Source organism: Stegodyphus dumicola, chromosome 11 (genome assembly GCF_044657685.1).
Source record: "Stegodyphus dumicola isolate Sdum_Otavi_A_Nest chromosome 11, ASM4465768v1".
NCBI lineage: Eukaryota > Metazoa > Arthropoda > Arachnida > Araneae > Eresidae > Stegodyphus > Stegodyphus dumicola.
Genome location: NC_140778.1, coordinates 17,054,503 through 17,072,894, shown reverse-complemented (window position 1 = coordinate 17,072,894; position 18,392 = coordinate 17,054,503). Strand labels below are relative to the sequence as shown.

At 31.1% G+C, this 18,392-nt stretch overlaps 1 long non-coding RNA gene across 3 annotated transcripts in view; it reads right to left on the bottom strand.

The window, feature by feature from the left end:
- Nucleotides 1-18,392, bottom strand: part of LOC146993810 (uncharacterized) — an 89,312-nt gene that overhangs the window by 55,121 nt on the left and 15,799 nt on the right. For 2 of the 3 annotated variants that reach the window (XR_015043899.1, XR_015043900.1), the window contains exons 5-6: nucleotides 5,578-5,695; nucleotides 712-829 (exon numbers count right to left, since the gene is read on the bottom strand). This is a non-coding gene — a long non-coding RNA (uncharacterized LOC146993810). The remainder of the gene's footprint in view (nucleotides 1-711; nucleotides 830-5,577; nucleotides 5,696-18,392) is intronic. The other variant, XR_015043901.1, reaches the window with a different exon arrangement.

The window sequence follows — 18,392 nt, the reverse complement described above, 5'->3', positions numbered from 1 at the left end:
ATTCCGTACTAAGTGTAGTATTTCATCTCGATATACTCGTCTTTGATATGATTTAAATCAAGTTCCTCGTCATTATAATTCGCTTCCGATAGTGAAGAAAGTGACCCAGAGGTTATCGAAAACGAAAACATTCCGATTGACAAATTAGTCGGTATTCTCAACACAGCAATTATAGGACTTGAACAGCGGAACTTAGTAACTAAAAAAGAAATTATGTCTGTTTAATAGAATTAAAGAGAAAGTATTATCACATGAAACGAAGCAACTTACATTGAAGGAAATGTTTAATAAAGTAAACAAATAAATATTAAGCTTTTTCTTTTTGTGAATTTTGATACCCTTTAGATCATAATTGTTCTTTATTTCATAAATTACAGTTTCATATTTTTAATTTTGTAATTTCTGCATGCCATCTTACCAGATTTAAACTGATGATCTATAATCCGGAATCGCCGAAGTCCCGATGAGTCCGGATTAACGACTTTTGACTGTATAAAGAAAGCACCAATTCAGACACTTGAATATGGAATTCAAAACCTACAAAATTAACGCATAAATGCTACCCTAAACATTAAAACGTAATGTGAAGCGTTCATGTAAAATTTGTAACTAGTAAAACTCCAATATAAAGAAAATTGTGAAACGGGACGTACAAATTATTACATTCAAGCATTTCTAGTGGAAATAAAGTTAATATAAAACAAGAATTACCAGCCACAGATATCTTTTTGCTCTGCATTACTTCTCCGTTCTTTTCATCTTCATTCTTTTTCTTTCATGATATCATGTTCTGCAATCCAAGAGTGCACAAAAATGATGACAAATTACACTAGAAGAGGCCAAGGGGGGAAAACGAATCATTAGATTTTAACTACTTTGAAATTAAAGAATAATTATACACAAAGAGAAATATCTAATATTGTTTCTTAATACATAAAACTTCAAAAGTAGCCTTCTTTGTATTAAATTCTAGCAATGTGCTACATTGTTACTAAAATCATGACTGCAGTCGATAGAAAAGCAAATGATTTTCCTAATATGACAGAAGTACAGTAAGCGAAGGGGATTTTTAATGTATGGGTACAACATGAACAATGAAAGAAAAAAAAAATTAGACAGTTATTACGGATACACAGAATAAAAAGGATAATGATCTTCGAGAAGAGTAAATAATTTCAGCGCTGGTAGAAAGATGGCCCAAAAGACAATAGGCAGGTAATTTTAAATCACAAATAAACAAAATAAACTTTACTGTTAGCTTTGAAGCAGGTGTTATATATTAAACTATCTTAATTCACACACAGAATTAGTGACATAACAGATCGAAAAAGAGTAAGAAACAAACTCGCAATATATTAACATTAAAAGCGCTATACATATATACTTTTATAGATTTATTTTTAGAAAGGGCTCAAATCACCATTCTAAAAACAGATTTCGAAGAACATCTTGGAAACAAAAGTCATAAACCATAAAAGAAATACTTCATTCAGAATTTTAACGTAAGAACCATTTCTAATTTTAAGTTCTTTACATAGGTACTCTCATTCATGAGAGACGAACGCTTAGTCAAATGTACAAGAAAATATCCTGAAATATTACCACGTCACTTTAATGAAATTATAGCAATATTTCACTCAGGGAAAGAACATATTGTCTAGCTGCCCGGGTTCGAGCCCAGCTTGAACACATCAATCTAAAATACATCAGATGCCATTGAATGATACAGCATTTTGAAATGATGCAAAAAATTTAGATGCAATTTCGTGGAAGAGCAATTGTAATTACCTACATACTAAAATTTTGACCAAAAATTAAAGAAAACTAAGATATTCTTTTTTTTTTTTCGAAGGAACCAAAGCCATATACTAATATAGGGATGCTCAACATATTGTACTATAAAACCTAAACATAGGAATGAAATTTTCTCAGCTATGTGAGATATCCAATAAAGAGAAATTCCGTAAATTGTAGAATAGAACCTACGTCTGAAAACAGACGAAAGATAAAACATAATTCAAATACTTTACTTTTAGAATTGAAGCAGGCATTCTACATTAAACTGTATTAAATCACATACAGATTTAGTAATATGATAGCTCAAAATATTGTAAGAACCAAACATGCATTATAAAAACATTAAAAAAACTCTATATACATTTATTAGTGTTACAGAATGAGGGTTTATTCTGAAATATTATAAGGTCACTTTCAATGAAATGATAGAAATTTTCACTCAGGGAAGGGACATTCTGTCTAGGTTCTATCCCAGCTTCTGTTACAAAAGTTTCATAGAATTTTAAAAATTCAGAAACGAAACTTATGAAGAAATTATTGAACATACCTGGTTCTATGATTTAGCCATTTTACAGACATAATAACTAAATCTTAAACTTGAGGGGGAGGAGAGAACTAAACTAAAGTCTTTGAATTAAAGGGTATTATACATTCATTTTAAATCAAATTAATTTTGTGAAAGGATTACACAAATATAAGGAATATACATTTTTACTATAACGTAATGTACGTTTTGCCACTTTGAAAATCTCGAGAACTAAAGCGTAAAATATAAGAAAACTGAAACAAACATTTGGAAAACCTCATCGAACTTAAGTTAGTTTCTAAATTAGATATTTGGAGTGTATTTAAAATTAGGCCAACTACTTTATTCACTTCAAATCCATTACATAATACTAGTATTTAAGAAAATGGTAAAAGATTGCAAATATGTTAAATAAAAATTCTACTGATCTAGAAATGGGAATAACTGATTTTCATCCTAATTAAGATCAAGAATATCTCAAAAAGCTATTTAACTTGTCCACTGCTAGAATTTCATTCATACGTGGTTCAACATTTATCCATCAACACCGGAAAGAATTTATCTCCTACTTTAAACAATTTCCATCGACTGAAAATGAAGTTTAAAAAATCTTAAAATCTCAAAAGTAAAGGATGCCGAAGAATTTTCACATATGAAAGACAGAGAAGTCAAACAATGAATCAGAAAATTACAAAAGAAGAATTGTGTGCTTATAAAACCCCTTGACAATAAAAGCGCTCATTACGAAGAAGAGCTCTTAACTGAAGATAAGATGAAGGAATTGTTAAATAACACAAGAGCAACATCTGATCTTTTAGCGGAGATTGACCCAATAAAAGAAAAAACAGGACACTTTAAAAGAACTACTGGGAAACATGTGCTCTTTAGAGCGACACGGTTACAGTTGCATCAGTCATTATTATAAGCATAAGACATCAGCTTTTTCAGAAAATAATTCTGTCATGCATTTGCCAAGAGCACGGAAAGAAGTCCAAAAGAAACTTTCAGAGTGCTTTTCAAAGCAAAGTTGAAAGTTAATCTGCAGAATTTTACTTCGAAAATAATAAAAAATCTCTGATATGATTTCAAAATGAGTTTTTTACTTATGGAATCAATTTTAAATAGATCTTCTCAAATTGGTTCATAAAACTTCACAATATGCCAAAATAGTTCATATTAAGGGAAAAAAATAATAAAGTATGCTTAAAACAACTAAGAAAAAGCACATTTTGAACAGCCTTAACAGAAACACAATTTGGCTCCACTAACTTTCTTTACGAGTACTCATTAAATTTTATTTACATTTCTTTTTTGTTCAACATTTAACTTTCAGTGGCTTTTAAGAGAAAGAGCACTTGATAGAGAGACTCTACATTCGGAAAAAACTGAAACAAAATTCGTTTATACTCAAGCAGTGCAATTACACTGACCTGTTATGAAGAGAAGACCCGTTGGACAGTTAAACTATTAGGCCACACAGAGAGAAAAATGTTTAGCCTCCTCCTCGTAATGCGAAAGGAGGCCACATGGGTGTGTATTTTAATTATGGCAAAGCACACTAGGGCTATCTGCCTAAGGGGAGGGATGCCTTCGTGGAGGACTTTTTAAGGGAAACTGGCTCGTATACACGTTACACCAGGGGAAAACCACGAAAACACCCATGCAGCCAGCCCATTCGCGGGATTCGAACCTCGGACCGAACTACCAGTGTTCAGCGACTTTACCGCTCGGCCGCTGGTGGGCGGAGGCCACATGGGAAAAAAAATTACACAACAGCAGTCATTTTGAAACCACTGCTAAGCAACAGAACTCTAAGAAATCTCAGACTTCTGATATTTAAAGTGTGATTATCAGTACCACCTCACTTCCAATATTACAATACAATACAGTCAAAAGTCGTTAATTCGGACACCCATAATCCGGAATGATCTATAATCCGGACCTCAAAGCTACAAACTTTCTGCGTATGCGCCGAGTTCACGCATGCGCACAGGCGTTTACGAGAGCGCATAAGACCCTTACAGCTGTGAATATGTTTGTGCGCATGCGCGTTTAATGTGTAACGGAGTTATACGCTAAGCTAAAGTTATCTAATTCGGTTAATGTTGCAGATTGCGTTGTTCCTTAATCTTCGAATTTGATCCGGCTTATTATTTTTTGCAGACTGTTAGAGCAATTTTATAAAAGTAAGCTTGAACTTTCGATTATGTCAAATAGAATTTCCGATATATATTTACTATAAAGCGAAAGTATGTTTTGAAATCCGAAATCTGTTTATCAATTTCACGCTGCTCTGCGGCAGAGGGGGGGGGCAGAAACGTCATTATTAGATTATGATAGATTAGAAAGATTATGTCAAATAGAATTTCCGATATATATTTACTAATATGTAATTTGTATCTACAAAGCGAAAGTATGTTTTGAAATCCAAAATCTGTTTATCAATTTTACGCTGCGGATTGGAAGTTGATCTATCAGCACTATCCTTATCTTCAGAGCAGATGTTTTTATTTTATTTGGTTTATAATTCCGTACTAAGTGTAGTATTTCATCTCGATATACTCGTCTTTGATATGATTTAAATCAAGTTCCTCGTCATTATAATTCGCTTCCGATAGTGAAGAAAGTGACCCAGAGGTTATTGAAAACGAAAACATTCCGATTGACAAATTAGTCGGTATTCTCAACACAGCAATTATAGGACTTGAACAGCGGAACTTTGTAACTAAAAAAGAAATTATGTCTGTTTAATAGAATTAAAGAGAAAGTATTATCACATGAAACGAAGCAACTTACATTGAAGGAAATGTTTAATAAAGTAAACAAATAAATATTAAGCTTTTTCTTTTTGTGAATTTTGATACCCTTTACATCATAATTGTTCTTTATTTCATAAATTACGGTTTCATATTTTTAATTTTGTAATTTCTGCATGCCATCTTACCAGATTTAAACTGATGATCTATAATCCGGAAAAATCGATAATCCAGAATCGCCGAAGTCCCGACGAGTCCGGATTAACGACTTTTGACTGTATAAAGAAAGCACCAATTCAGACACTTGAATATGGAATTCAAAACCTACAAAATTAATGCATAAATGCTACCCTAAACATTAAAACGTAATGTGAAGCGTTCATGTAAAATTTGTCACTAGTAAAACTCCAATATAAAGAAAATTGTGAAACGGGACGTACAAATTATTACATTCAAGCATTTCTAGTGGAAATAAAGTTAATATAAAACAAGAATTACCAGCCACAGATGTCTTTTTGCTCTGCATTACTTCTCCGTTCTTTTCATCTTCATTCTTTTTCTTTCATGATATCATGTTCTGCAATCCAAGAGTGCACAAAAATGATGACAAATTACACTAGAAGAGGCCAAGGGGGGAAAAAGGAATCATTAGATTTTAACTACTTTGAAATTAAAGAATAATTATACACAAAGAGAAATATCTAATATTGTTTCTTAATACATAAAACTTCAAAAGTAGCCTTCTTTGTATTAAATTCTAGCAATGTGCTACATTGTTACTAAAATCATGACTGCAGTCAATAGAAAAGCAAATGATTTTCCTAATATGACAGAAGTACAGTAAGCGAAGGGGATTTTTAATGTATGGGTACAACATGAACAATGAAAGAAAAAAAAATTAGACAGTTATTACGGATACACAGAATAAAAAGGATAATGATCTTCGAGAAGAGTAAATAATTTCAGCGCTGGTAGAAAGATGGCCCAAAAGACAATAGGCAGGTAATTTTAAATCACAAGTAAACAAAATAAACTTTACTGTTAGCTTTGAAGCAGGTGTTATATATTAAACTATCTTAATTCACACACAGAATTAGTGACATAACAGATCGAAAAAGAGTAAGAAACAAACTCGCAATATATTAACATTAAAAGCGCCTATACATATATACTTTTATAGATTTATTTTTAGAAAGGGCTCAAATCACCATTCTAAAAACAGATTTCGAAGAACATCTTGGAAACAAAAGTCATAAACCATAAAAGAAATACTTCATTCAGAATTTTAACGTAAGAACCATTTCTAATTTTAAGTTCTTTACTTAGGTACTCTCATTCATGAGAGACGAACGCTTAGTCAAATGTACAAGAAAATATCCTGAAATATTACCACGTCACTTTAATGAAATTATAGCAATATTTCACTCAGGGAAAGAACATATTGTCTAGCTGCCCGGGTTCGAGCCCAGCTTGAACACATCAATCTAAAACACATCAGATGCCATTGAATGATACAGCATTTTGAAATGATGCAAAAAATTTAGATGCAATTTCGTGGGAGAGCAATTGTAATTATCTACATACTAAAATTTTGACCAAAAATTAAAGAAAACTAAGATATTCTTTTTTTTTTTCGAAGGAACCAAAGCCATATACTAATATAGGGATGCTCAACATATTTTACTATAAAACCTAAACATAGGAATGAAATTTTCTCAGCTATGTGAGATATCCAATGAAGAGAAATTCCGTAAATTGTAGAATAGAACCTAAGTCTGAAAACAGACGAAAGGTAAAACATAATTCAAATACTTTACTTTTAGAATTGAAGCAGGCATTCTACATTAAACTGTATTAAATCACATACAGATTTAGTAATATGATAGCTCAAAATATTGTAAGAACCAAACATGCATTATAAAAACATTAAAAAACTCTATATCCATTTATTAGTGTTACAGAATGAGGGTTTATTCTGAAATATTATAAGGTCACTTTCAATGAAATGATAGAAATTTTCACTCAAGGAAGGGACATTCTGTCTGGCTGCCTAGGTTCTATCCAAGCTTCTGTTACAAAAGTTTCATAGAATTTTAAAAATTCAGAAACGAAACTTATGAAGAAATTATTCAACATACCTGGTTCTATGATTTAGCCATTTTACAGACATAATAACTAAATCTTAAACTTGAGGGGGAGGAGAGAACTAAACTAAAGTCTTTGAATTAAAGGGTATTATAAATTCATTTTAAATCAAATTAATTTTGTGAAAGAATTACACAAATATAAGGAATATACATTTTTACTATAACGTAATGTACGTTTTGCCACTTTGAAAATCTCGAGAACTAAAGCGTAAAATATAAGAAAACTGAAACAAACATTTGGAAAATCTCATCGAACTTAAGTTAGTTTCTAAATTAGATATTTTGAGTGTATTTAAAATTAGGCCAACTACTTTATTCACTTCAAATCCATTACATAATACTAGTATTTAAGAAAATGGTAAAAGATTGCAAATATGTTAAATAACAATTCTACTGATCTAGAAATGGGAATAACTGATTTTCATCCTAATTAAGATCAAGAATATCTCAAAAAGCTATTTAACTTGTCCACTGCTAGAATTTCATTCATACGTGGTTCAACATTTATCCATCAACACCGGAAAGAATTTATCTCCTACTTTAAACAATTTCCATCGACTGAAAATGAAGTTTAAAAAATCTTAAAATCTCAAAAGTAAAGGATGCCGAAGAATTTTCACATATGAAAGACAGAGAAGTCAAACAATGAATCAGAAAATTACAAAAGAAGAATTGTGTGCTTATAAAACCCCTTGACAATAAAAGCGCTCATTACGAAGAAGAGCTCTTAACTGAAGATAAGATGAAGGAATTGTTAAATAACACAAGAGCAACATCTGATCTTTTAGCGGAGATTGACCCAATAAAAGAAAAAACAGGACACTTTAAAAGAACTACTGGGAAACATGTGCTCTTTAGAGCGACACGGTTACAGTTGCATCAGTCATTATTATAAGCAAAAGACATCAGCTTTTTCAGAAAATAATTCTGTCATGCATTTGCCAAGAGCACGGAAAGAAGTCCAAAAGAAACTTTCAGAGAGCTTTTCAAAGCAAAGTTGAAAGTTAATCTGCAGAATTTTACTTCGAAAATAATAAAACATCTCTGATATGATTTCAAAATGAATTTTTTACTTATGGAATCAATTTTAAATAGATCTTCTCAAATTGGTTCATAAAACTTCACAATATGCCAAAATAGTTCATATTAAGGGAAAAAATAATAAAGTATGCTTAAAACAACTAAGAAAAAGCACATTTTGAACAGCCTTAACAGAAGACAATTTGGCTCCACTAACTTTCTTTACGAGTATTCATTAAATTTTATTTACATTTCTTTTTTGTTCAACATTTAACTTTCAGTGGCTTTTAACCCTCCAGGCGGCAAGGCCGTATATATGCGTTCAAAAATAATGGCTCTCATAGCGGCAAGGCAGCATATATGCGTCCAAATATTTTGGTCCTCATGGCGGCAAGGCAGCATATACGTATATACGTAAACCTAAATTTTGGCATGAAACGGCAAAGCAGCAGATATACGGCCTGTCTCAGAATGCCCTCCCCTCACTGCTCTTGAGGAGAGGAAACTATCTATTCGCTAGGGGCAAATGGGTTTTATCGTTAGGTTTTGAATAACAGTTCGAAATAAATAGCTCGTTCAAAACTTCCAGCTGTTCTGTGCTTATACCAGCTATAGTAAACTTAAATGTTCATATATAAATGTAAAGAGAATTTTCATTTTCCAGCCTAATTATTCTTCAAATTTTAGATGCAGTTTGGCAAAATGTAATTGGAATTAAAATTAAAATTGCAAGAAACTGCAACAATATTTTGAAATATGTGATTTCAATTATATTGCAATTGTAATTAGCTTCACAATTACAATTAGAAAGTAAATACTTTTTAAATGCAACAATAATGTATGCAATTGCATTTTAATTTTTAAGTCTTACAATTACAATGCAATGATAATCACAAACATTATAATTATATAATCTAATTACAATTACAAATTTTATTGCATCTAATCACAACTACGGTAATATTAGGTAATTACAACATAATTTTAACAGCAATTGCAGTAGGTAAATATAACTGCGTAATTAGGAAAGTAATTGTCTCTGATAATTAGAATTACTTAACATAGTGAAATTATGATCATAATTGTAATTCTAAGTGTCGTATGCAATTGTAATAAAATTATGCAATTACTAAGTAGTTATAGTTAAATAGTAGCTGTTTTTTTAATTACAATTTATGTAATTTCATTTAAATTACAATTACTCTATATTTGTGAAATCCAATTTCATATTCAATGCAACTGCAATCATATAATCTAATTACAATTACACTGTCATTGTAACTCTAGTAAGTAATTATAATAATGTAATTAGGATAGCAATTGTTTCTGATAAAAGCAGTTACGTAGCCCAGGAAAATCATGATCTTAATTGCAAATGTAATTGCAGAATGCAATTGAAAACACATAGTAATTGGAATAATATTATGCAATTATCTTGTAATTACAATGTAACAATTTTTAATTACATATACAATTTACTCATATGCATTTTAATTATAATTGCATTTTAATTGTGAAATCTAATTGAATAAACAGTATAACTGTAATTATATAATCTAATAAAAATTACAATGCAATTGTAATGACCTCTTAATTAAAATTGCGCAGCAGATGATTGTAACTATTTAATCAGAAAAACAACTGCCCCTTATAATTTCAGTGACATAGGCTAAGGAAATCGTGATAATTTTTGAAAATTACAGTCAATAATATTATATTCGAAATGTTTCTGCATTTTGGATAATGAGTTTTTAAATAATACAACGGGATAATCACCTATAAGAAAAATATTAATATTTTCTGTCATGTCTTCTTACATATATTGTAGTTTGTGGTACCAGCATAAATAGGAGTTTATTTAAAGGGAATATTTTATACAGACCGAAATGCACATAACGTTAGTAAGCAAATATGTATGTTTATGATCTTCGATATACATGTGAACTTAAATTACAAGATTAAGGGAAAGCAAGCAAAGAGTTTATGCCAGTGCAAAGGGATGTTTTCGCAAAGGATTTGTTACGGGACGCTTGTCTTGTTTACATTACACAAGAAATAAACCCTAAAAATTACATTTATTCTTTTCTTTTCAGAAAGGTTTGGTTTGGTTTATTTAATTATGGCAAATCACACTAGGGCTATCTGCCTATGAGGAGGGATGCCTTCGTGGAGGACTTTCTAAGGGAAACTGGCTCGTATACACATTACACATGGGGAAAACTACGAAAACACCCATGCAGCCAGCCCGTTCGCGAGATTCGAACCTCGGACCGAACTACCAGTGTTCAGCGACTTTACCGCTCGGCCGCTGGTGGGCCTCTTTTCAGAAAGGAGATCATCAAGGACTAAACTAAGCCTCATAATTTTATCCAACCTATTGCTTTAGCTGGTAAAAAAGGATTCTGATCAGCAATCAGTATGCTTAACTGCTGTGTGTATTAGACATTTTACTAAATCCATTTATTATGAATTACCGCCCAGACAGTAAAGCGGTTCGTGACTCTGGTTGCCGTACCGAAGAGCCTGGGTTCAAATCCCGGATAGGGCATGAATGTAATTTCTTCGTCCTCTTCATAGGTGGCAACGGTGGTCCACGTATTAGTTCCCTCCTTAATAACATGACCGGCTTTAGTAGTGATCAATGTCTATAAACGGCTACTACCTGCCATTGGAAAAAAAAATTTACGAATTGGTCTTTTATTCAACATAACACACATTTTCCATAAATAGTTAAAATGCATTATTCAGTTACAAGTGAAAGTACTTGCATGAACTATTTTCCATCATTGTTTCACGTAAGAACAAATAAAAATACAATTTTCTTATGCACCTGTGATTGTCATATTATTTGGATTACGGTAAAGACTGCAAAGATGCTTCTGTGGAGGACTTTCTAAGGGAAACTGGCTCATGTTCACATCACCCGTTAATAAAAGCAGAAAAAGATCTTTACTTAATTGAATGCAACGAAAAGTTTAAGAAGATTGATGTACTCATAGAGAACTTTCGAAAATAAAATTATTTGTATTCATGTTACACATAAGGAAATCCACGGAGCTATCTAAACATTTAGATTGTTTGCCAAAATGGGCATCCGATTTGAACTAGTAGTATTCAAAAGACGACTTATTACCCTGCTCATCGAAAAATCTAATTGCTTTTGAAGTTATATTGTAATTCGAACAATCATTGTATTACAATTATTATTATTATTTTTTCCCCAATGGCAGATTGTGAACAGTGCAACACAGTCCATAGTCCATTAGTCTATACAAGGCCAGAAGTTGCAGTCACTTTATTATGGAGGAATCTAATATGTGGGCCACCATCGCCTCCTATGAAAGGACAAACAGTTAAAGCCATGCCTTATCCGGGATTCGAACCCAGGCCCTTCGTTATTGCAGTCAGGCTTCCCTAACCACTATACCATCTGGGCGGCACAATTACAATTATAACTGCATTAGTTGTAGTTTTAACTACAGTGAATTACCAGCTTTTCTCAGTCAATAACAGATAGCTTAAACTTTAAAGATAAATGGAAGGTCTTATAATTTGTCGAATGGCAATATTCTAAGAAAGTGTAGTCTCCAGGATGGTCGAAGTTTAATTACAGTCTTACATTTCGCATACTCGCAGCACTTGCCCAAAGGCTGTTCCAAGATTATTTCTGTTCACCTCATCCATTAATTTTGGAGTAGAATCATGTCTAGAGACATTTTTTTCTGAGGACAGTATTTTATATAATAGAAAAAAAATAATAATAATGCGTCTCCCTCAAGGTGCAGGAAACAACAAGTACTGATAAATTTAATTGAAATTACAATTATAATTTTAGTTAATACAAATACAATGATACTTTAACGGTTAGAATTACATTATAGTAGTTCTAATGGCAAAAATATCAAATGAGTGTTATAGATTAGTATACTTTTACTTATCACAATATTAAACTTTTAATTCCGTTTTATTTTATTTAGCTTATCACAATATTGAGCTTTTTAATACCGTCGGTACTGAAAAAATGTTTTACTACTGTCATGAAATGTATATTCGATAATGGTTTCTCATTGATGTTTTTCTTATATATTTTTCTGCATAATTCATAAATGTTTGCAATGGAAATAATTCTGAGGCTTTTATAATACTTCTAAATTTTCATGAAATAAAGTTCCATTAAAGTTTACTTGAAGGAGACTCAGTGCAAGCACTCGAAAAGAAGTTATGCTAAATTTACATATTATGAAACGGTTGAATGTACAGTATTTACTTGTAAAAGCGGTGCTCAATATATCGCGTTTTCTGAAAGAATGCATATGTTGCCTAAAATCGAATTTAAATCACTATAATCAGAATAATTGGCTAAAGTATTAAATTGTAATTTTTATAGCATCAATCGAATTAGTGGATTTTATTGAAGATAAAAATGTTTTGATATTGACAAGCTATATTAGTTTTTGTACTATAATGAATGCTAGCTAGTAGCTATATGAATATAATGAATGTACTATAATGAATGCTACCTAGTAGCTACTCTAGTTAATAGCTAGAGTAAAACTCAGGATATGGTAACATTAAATAAATAAATAAATAAAATTTAAAAAAAAAGAAGAAGCAGAAAACAAAAGCGAAAAGGAACTGAATACATTCGGAAAGAGAAGGCTTACTATATTGAAACATTAGAAACGTGTAGACAAAGTGTTAATACTATATGTGAGAAAATACTAAGGACAAATTGAAATACATCACAGCTACGTTTGGTGCTTTCTATATTATTTGTATCAATATTAATATAAGTACCGAAAAATACTTAAAAAATAGGTATTTTCGAAACTTTGAAGGAACAAAATTGCAGTCTGAAAATTTATAGCAGCGGAACTTTTGAAGTAATTTCATGCCTTCTGAAGGTCGTCATGAACATAACAATTTATAACTGTCAGCTTTTACAACTAGGAATCAGATAAACTCTATTGTCTGGTAAACCGGACTGTCTAGTAATGTTTTCCGTACTGTCTAGTTTCCGGGAATGGCGATGTATGCAAGCTTTTTCCTCTTTCTGCCCTAAGAATAAACAGCTCATAGGGGAATTTTCAAAAATATATAACGCTTTCGTATATGTACTCATAACCTGATATTCACAATAGCGTTTCTTTATTTAGATAGCTTTGAGCATGCAAATTCAGTAAAAATCAGAAAACAAGTACCATACTTATAACAAAGCAGGTTAATATATAACGCTTTCGTATATGTACTCATAACCTGATATTCACAATAGCGTTTCTTTATTTAGATAGCTTTGAGCATGCAAATTCAGTAAAAATCAGAAAACAAGTACCATACTTATAACAAAGCAGGTTATCTCAGTAAATGAAGGGAATTAAGTACCGGCGATGGCAAGATTTTCCCATGGTTTGAAGACTAAGTAATTTATTCCTTTCAGAAAATTTTCTCGGAAAGCAAACCATCACTTACGGATAGAAGAATGTTCTAAGAACTACGGGACAATTTTATAATGGGAATAAAAGAATGAAAGAAATCGGAAACTCTTTTCTAGTAATCATTTTACTCCTCGAAAGTTGGTTTCAGTATCACCTTTTTAAGGAAATGACACATGAAATGGATTTCAGAAACTGAATCTCGAAATCATCAATAACTATCCAACATTCTGCTTTTGTAAATATTTATTTAATTTGCATTTCAACCAAATGTTGAAAACAAAGCGGAAAAGTTATTTTGTGAATTTTATGTTTGAAGGAATTTGGTACACGTTTAAGTTGAAGTAAACGTGCATGGAAATAATTTAAATATTTGATACTAAGTATTTGTAATGCTTGCGGTATGAATTCGTTGGTGAGGTGTTCGTGAATTTTTGGATCCCATGGCCCTAACTAATGTAAATTCGAAATGGGTATTTATGTATGTATTAATTTAATGTATGTGCTCATTTATATTTTAAGTAGTGTTTTTGAATTTAATTATATTTTAATTAAATGATAGTTATTTTGTGAATTTTATGTTTGTAGGAATACGTTTTAGTTGAAGTAAACGTGCATGGAAATAATTTAAATATGTGACACTAAGTATTTGTAATGGTTGCGGTCTGAATTCGTTGGTGACGTGTATAATGTAATAGATGATTTAGAGGTAAAAGTTTTTGGATATTTTATTTATTTTATAGGTGGAAATGTTCATATTTGGAAAGGGTAAATACTTTTTCGCGATCAGGTAATTTCATATATGTTCTTTTTACCGGGTTTAAAGATTGAGAAAATTGTCATGTATTTTTGTGAAATTTTTCTAATTTATGAGAAAAAAGCAGTGTACATGGATATAGTGAAGAGTGTGCGCAATGCCATTTTTGTGCAATTCTGGGATGTTTTTTTAAGTAAAAATAAGTTGACGTGTACATGGTTTAGTGATATTTTAATTAAATGATAGTTATTTTGTGAATTTTATGTTTGTAGGAATTTGGTACACGTTTAAGTTGAAGTAAACGTGCAATGAAATAATTTAAATATTTGATACTAAGTATTTGTAATGCTTGCGGTATGAATTCGTTGGTGAGGTGTATAATGTAATAGATGATTTAGAGGTAAACGTTTTTGGATATTTTATTTATTTTATATGTGGAAATGTTCACATTTGGAAAGGATAAATACTTTTTCGCGATCAGGTAATTTCATATATGTTCTTTTTACCGGGTTTAAAGATTGAGAAAATTGTCATGCATTTTCGTGAAATTTTTCTAATTTATGAGAAAAAAGCAGTGTACATGGATATAGTGAAGAGTGTGCGCAATGCCATTTTTGTGCAATTCTGGGATGTTTTTTTAAGTAAAAATAAGTCGGCGTGTACATGGTTTATGTGTATGTGTTATTTTGAAAAACGAGGAAGGAGTATGGTTTTGTGCACTTTTTCCCAATTTTGCAGTGAATATTTTTCATGATTAAGCAGTTTTGTTAGATAAAATTTCTAGCATAAGTGTAATTCGGCTAGTAGATTGTTGGAAGAAGTGTTCAGGAGATAAAAAGAAAAGAAACATGTCTTTACTTCGTGAAGACAAAATGGCGGCGGTAAAAAAAAATAGAGGGTTGCTGTAGGAGAGTTGGTCGCCAAATTTTCGCCAAAAAAACGCCAAGTTACCATAATGTAAAGATCAACCAGAAAAGCAAATGATTTTCCTAATACGACAGAAGTACAGTAAGCGAAGGGGATTTTTAATGTATGGGTACAACATGAACAATGAAAGAAAAAAAAATTAGACAGTTATTACGGATACACAGAATAAAAGGGATAATGATCTTCCAGAAGAGTAAATAATTTCAGCACTGATAGAAAGATGGCATCAAAAGACAATAAGCAGGTAATTTTAAATGACAAATAAACAAAATAAACTTTACTGTTAGCTTTGAAGCAGATGTTATATATTAAACTATCTTAATTCACACACAGAATTAGTGACATAACAGATCGAAAAAGAGTAAGAAACAAACTCACAATATAATAACAATAAAAGTGCTATACATATATATATACTTTTATAGATTTATTTTTACAAAGGGCTGAAAAACACCATTCTAAAAACAGATTTCGAAGAACATCTTGGAAACAAAAGTCATAAACCATAAAAGAAATACTTCATTCAGAATTTTAACGTAAGAACCATTTCTAATTTTAAGTTTACTTAGGTACTCTCATTCATGAGAGAGGAACGCTTAGTCCAATGTACAAGAAAATATCCTGAAATATTACCACGTCACTTTAATGAAATTATAGCAATATTTCACTCAGGGAAAGAACATATTGTCTAGCTGCCCGGGTTCGAGTCCAGCTTTAATACATCAGTCTAAAACACATCAGATGCCATTGAATGATACAGCATTTTGAAATGATGCAAAAAATTTAGATGCAATTTCGTGGGAGAGCAATTGTAATTACCTACATACTAAAATTTTGACCAAAAATTAAAGCAAACCAAGATATTCTTTTTCTTTCGAAGGAATCAAAGCCATATACTAATATAGGGATGCTCAACATATTGTACTATAAAACCTAACCATAGGAATGGTGAGATATCCAATGAAGAGAAATTCCGTAAATTGTAGAATAGAACCTACGTCTGAAAACAGACGAAAGGTAAAACATAATTCAAATACTTTACTTTTAGCATTGAAGCAGGCATTCTACATTAAACTGTATTAATTCACATACAGAATTAGTAATATAATAGCTCAAAATACTGTAAGAACCAAACATGCATTATAAAAACATTATAATGCATTATAAAAAAACTCTATATACATTTGTTAGTGTTACAGAATGAGGGTTTATTCTGAAATATTATAAGGTCACTTTCAATGAAATGATAGAAATTTTCACTCAGGGAAGGGACATTCTGTCTGGCTGCCTAGGTTCTATCCCAGCTTCTGTTACAAAAGTTTCATAGAATTTTAAAAATTCAGAAACGGATCTTATGAAGAAATTATAGAACATACCTGGTTCTATGATTTAGCCATTTTACAGACATAATAACTAAATCTTAAACTTGAGGGGGAGGAGAGAACTAAGCTAACGTCTTTGAATTAAAGGGTATTATAAATTCATTTTAAATCAAATTAATTTTGTGAAAAGATTACACAAATACAAGGAATATACATTTTTACTATAACGTAATGTACGTTTTGCCACTTTGAAAATCTCGAGAACTAAAGCGTGAAATATAAGAAAACTGAAAAAATATTTGGAAATTCTCATCGAACTTAAGTTAGTTTCTAAATTAGATATTTTGAGTGTATTTAAAATTAGGCCAACTACTTTATTCACTTCAAAGCCATTACATAATATTAGTATTTAAGAAAAATGGTTAAAGATTGCAAATATGTTAAATAACAATTCTACTGATCTAGAAATGGGAATAACTGATTTTCATCCTAATTAAGATCAAGAATATCTCAAAAAGCCATTTAATTTGTCCACTGCTAGAATTTCATTCATACGTGGTTCAACATTTATCCATCAACAACGGAAAGAATTTATCTCCTACTTTAAACAATTTCCATTGACTGAAAATGAAGTTTAAAAAATCTTAAAATCTCAAAAGCAAAGGATACCGAAGAATTTTCACATATGAAAGACAGAGAAGTCAAACAATGAATCAGAAAATTACAAAAGAAGAATTGTGTGCTTATAAAACCCCTTGATAATAAAAGCGCTCATTATGAAGAAGAGCTCTTAACTGAAGATAAGATGAAGGAATTGTTAAATAACACAAGAGCATCATCTGATCTTTTAGCGGAGATTGACCCAATAAAAGAAAAAACAGGACACTATAAAAGAACAACTGGGAAACATGTGCTCTTTAGAGCGACACGGTTACAGTTGCATCAGTCATTATTATAAGCAAAAGACATCAGCTTTTTCAGAAAATAATTCTGTCATGCATTTCCCGAGAGCACGGAAAGAAGTCCAAAAGAAACTTTCAGAGTGCTTTTTAAAACAAAGTTGAAAGTTAATCTGCAGAATTTTACTTCGAAAATAATAAAACATCTCTGATATGATTTCAAAATGAATTTTTTACTTATGGAATCAATTTTAAATAGATCTTCTCAAATTGGTTCATAAAACTTCACAATATGCCAAAATAGTTCACATTAAGGGAAAAAAATAATAAAGTATGCTTAAAACAACTAAGAAAAAGCACATTTTGAACAGCCTTAACAGAAGACAATTTGGCTCCACTAACTTTCTTTACGAGTACTCATTAAATTTTATTTACATTTCTTTTTTGTTCAACATTTAACTTTCAGTGGCTTTTAAGAGAAAGAGCACCTGATAGAGAGACTCTACATTGAGAAAAAAACTGAAACAAAATTCGTTTATACACAAGCAGTGCAATTACACTGACCTGTTATGAAGAGAAGACCCGTTGGACATGGAAAATATTAGGCCACACAGAGAGGAAAATGTTTAGCCTCTCGTAATGCGAAAGGAGGCCGCTTGGGAAAAAATTACACTACAGCAGTAAATTTGAAACCACTACGAAGCAATAGAACTCTAAGAAATCTGAGACTTCTGATATTTATTGTGTGATTAACAGTTCCACCTCACTTCGAATATTACAATACAATATAAAGAAAGCACCAATTCAGA